Source organism: Limulus polyphemus, unplaced genomic scaffold, assembly GCF_000517525.1.
Source record: "Limulus polyphemus unplaced genomic scaffold, Limulus_polyphemus-2.1.2 Scaffold1113, whole genome shotgun sequence".
NCBI classification, from domain to species: Eukaryota; Metazoa; Arthropoda; class Merostomata; order Xiphosura; family Limulidae; genus Limulus; species Limulus polyphemus.
The window spans coordinates 178,099-182,268 of record NW_013666723.1 but is presented as its reverse complement, the minus strand read 5'-3'; the positions used below and the strand labels follow the sequence as shown (position 1 = coordinate 182,268).

At 33.7% G+C, this 4,170-nt stretch overlaps 1 protein-coding gene and 1 long non-coding RNA gene across 2 annotated transcripts in view; one reads left to right on the top strand and one right to left on the bottom strand.

Moving 5' to 3' along the window:
* The window catches only part of LOC106462185 (myosin-2 heavy chain-like), a 127,474-nt gene that overhangs the window by 120,101 nt on the left and 3,203 nt on the right, over positions 1-4,170 (top strand). The window lies entirely within an intron of this gene.
* On the bottom strand, positions 2,624-3,523 carry LOC111086454. Its single transcript, XR_002611181.1, has 2 exons — positions 2,917-3,523; positions 2,624-2,883 (listed from the first exon to the last, which is right to left on the bottom strand). It is a non-coding gene; the product is annotated as an uncharacterized LOC111086454 (long non-coding RNA).

The window sequence follows — 4,170 nt, the reverse complement described above, 5'->3', positions numbered from 1 at the left end:
GGGGTTACTGTTTCATCTTAATATTTATATCATCTGGTTTATTATACATCTGGGGTTACTGTTTCATCGTAATATTTATATCACCTGGTATATTATACATCTGGGGTTACTGTTTCATCTTAATATTTATATCATCTGGTTTATTATACATCTGGGGTTGCTGTTTCATTGCAATATTTATATATCATATGGTTTATTATATATCCGGGGTTACTGTTTCATCTTAATATTTATATCATTTGGTATATTATACATCTGGGGTTACTGTTTCATCTTAATATTTATATCATCTATTTTATTATACATCTGGGGTTACTGTTTCATTGCAATATTTATATCATCTATTTTATTAAACATTTGGGGTTACTGTTTCATTGCAATATCTACATCATCTGATTTATTATATATCCGGAGTTAATGTTTCATCGTAATATTTATATCATCTGGTTTATTATACGTCTGGGGTTACTGTTTCATCGTAATATTTATATCATCTGGTTTATTATACATCTGGGGTTACTGTTTCATTGCAATATTTATATCATCTGGTATATTATACATCTGGGGTTACTGTTTCATTGCAATATTTATATCATCTGGTTTATTATACATCTGGGGTTACTGTTTCATTGCAATATTTATATCATCTATTTTATTATACATCTGGGGTTACTGTTTCATCGTAATATTTATATCATCTGATTTATTATACGTCTGGGGTTAGTGTTGCGTTGTAATATTTATATCATCTGGTATATTGTACAGCTGGGGTTACTGTTTCATCGCAATATTATATCATCTGGTTTATTATACATCCGGGTTTAATGTTTCATTGCAATATTTATATCTCCTGTTATATTGTACAGCTGGGGTTACTGTTTCATCGTAATATTTATATCATCTGGTTTATTATACAGCTGGGGTTACTGTTTCATTGCAATATTTATATCACCTGTTATGTTGTACAGCTGGGGCTACTGTTTCATTGTAATATTTAGTGCACATGATTATTTTTTCGCTTCCTGAAATACTCGTTTTTAATCTACTAAACATATGTGCTTTTTAGTTGTTTTACCTGAAATGTTTGTTTTATAGTATTTCTGATAAGTAGCTTACCAGGGTGGTTATGTCACAACTTGTACTAATGTGGCCTGGTGGTTAGGGTGCTGGATTCGCAACCTGTGAGTCGCGAGTTTGAATCCCCATCACTGAGCATGCTTGCCCTTTATGACGTCGACGCGTTATAATGTGTTGGTCAATCCCACTATTCGTTGGTAAAATAGTAGCCCAAGAGTTAGCGGTGGGTGGTGTTTACTAGCTGCTTTCCTTCTGGTCTGTCACTGCTAAATTAAGGCAGGCTAGCGGTAGGTAGCCCTCGAATAGCTTTGCGCGAATTTCACACAAACAGGACTACCATGAAAGGATTATTTCAAATATCGTTGCCTGCTGCTAGTGTAATAATTAGTATTGTAGGAGCTGATGAGAAATATATATTTTTTGTTAATTTATTATTTTTTGAGTTAAGTCATATGAAGTATATCTGCCTGTGGCGCCACCTTTTAACAGTGTTTCTAACCTTTGGGATGAAAAAAGAAAAGTTTATACTCTAAGGCTGAAGTTAAAAGAAAGCTTGTTTATTTTATCGCACAGTAGGCTGTCTGCACGATGTCTACCATGGGGAATCGACCCCCTGATTCTAGTGGTATAAAGTCGTAAACTGACCGTTGATTCACGGAGTGAAAAAAATTAAAAGACAAGTTATAGAAAATATTTTTTTTTGCTGTGTAATTGTCGTTCCTGTTCACCAGAAATATTATTTTTGTTCATGAATTCGTAATTAGTTTTGAAAAAAACTGGATACAAGCAGGAGTCGAACCTACATATTGGCTTACAAGATATAAATCCTAAAAAAAATTAAAAACGTAAGGTTGATTATCCTCACTTTAACTGCTAAAACTAAGGAGTAACGTATTGGGAGATAAAAATAATTTTAAACCTCAACAATTCTAAACCATTTTAATGTTAACAGTATCATTATCTGAAAGAAATGATTGAATATGAAGAAAGAGCTTAAGATCTGATTCGCTGTTAAACAAAACTGACGCTATTTTAGTTCGTAAGTCAAAACCAACATTATTCACCGACATATTTCACACAGTTGCTAGTCTTCATTCTGCAAAAATAGAAATTATAATTAGCTTGTTATTCACGCCAAAATATTTCATAAATTTTTGTAGTCATATAATCATTGCTGAATTTGTTTTTACAGTGGTATACTTACTTCGAGTTTACAGGGACAGTTCCTAACGGAACTTGACCTGATAACGGTAGAACTGCTATAATGATTTTCTTAGCCTTTTGAAGTCTCCTGGTAAGACAAAATCAACGCACGTTGTATACCCTATTCCTATAGAAATAAAACAGGCCTAACAAACTTATATTAATAGAACCAATGCATGTTGTATACCCTATTCCTATAGAAATAAAACAGGCCTAACAAACTTATATTAATAGAACCAATGCATGTTGTATACCCTATTCCTATAGAAATAAAACAGGCCTAACAAACTTATGTTAACAGAACCAATGCATGTTGTATACCCTATTCCTATAGAAATAACAAAGGCCTAACTAGCTTATATTATCAGAATCAATACTCACTGGACACTGATCAGAGATGACTGGACACATTATGCTGATATAATCAGAGATGACTAGACACCATTTACTGATAGAATCAGAGATGGCTGGACACCTTATACTGATACAAACAGTGCTGGCTGGAACTTATAATGACAGAATCAGTGCTGGCTGGACCCTTATCCTGACAGAATCAGTGTTGGCTGGACACCTTATACTGATACAAACAGTGCTGGCTGGACCCTTATAATGACAGAATCAGTGCTGGCTGGACACCTTATAATGACAGAATCAGTGCTGGCTGGACCCTTATATTAACAGAATCAGTGCTGGCTGGACACCTTATAATGACAGAATCAGTGTTGGCTGGACCCTTATCCTGACAGAATCAGTGTTGGCTGGACACCTTATACTGACAGAATTAATGCTGGCTGGACACCTTATACTGACAGAATCAGTGCTGGCTGGACACATTATAATGGTAGAATCAGTGCTGGCTGGACACATGATAGAATTAATCTAGGCTCTGCACTATATATCACAATCAGTATACGATTATTTCTTTAGACAACTACCACACCCAGTTTTCATTTTACCTAACAAAATACGTTCTCAGTTTGTGGTCCGATCGGTTTTCACTAACTTAGAAACCATTCTAGCACGGTCTGAGTTGTTATAATGTTTTCCTGTGGTAGATGTCTACACGGTTTATAAGTAAGTTTTGCATGAAAGGTTTTTATCCAAAACGCTGGCTACTTTGTGATGTGAGACGATAAAGAAAGAAAGAATGGCTGTATAAACTTTATCGAACTTCCACCCTGGCGGTTTTGTCCATATCTATGCGTTATCGTAAATAATTTTGTATAAGATGTTTTTGAGTATTATTTTATGTTGTCAATAAATAAATGTTTTGAATCGTTCTTAAGTCTCTGGTAATTTCGTTTTATTGAGAGAAAAATGTTTGTGTTATATGCTATATTCAGAATACATCTAACACGTTTCTTTGGGCTTTAAATACGAGTCGGCCGGAAAATCAAAGGAATATTGAAGTCTTTCGTATTTCATATCATAGAGATGAAATCAACACTATTGCCATAGTGCTTTCACAGTGTGAAGAATTTATGAACGTGATATAAAGTATCCCATATACTGAACTCTCTTCCTTCACTATATTTATGAGAGTAATCTGGAAAATTCCGTATGCTGAAGTATAGTAACGTTGTGATAAGTGAAACGAACTTTGCATTATTTTAAAGGCAAGAAAAGTAATACTTCATAATAGGTTAGAATTTGGATGAATAATGGGACTTTAATTTAACTTCTAAGCTCATTGGTGATAAATTTAACCATTTAAAAGAAAAACAAATATATATAATATATATTGTAACAAAGGAGTCGTTTTTTGTCTTGACAGTCCAGATGAGGGAGATATGGACAAATACTATTACGTCGTCAAGAAATTAATGTTGCTTTTTTTTAAATGAAAAACCCGAACAACTTATATATCAAAATATCTATTAAATGAAATAG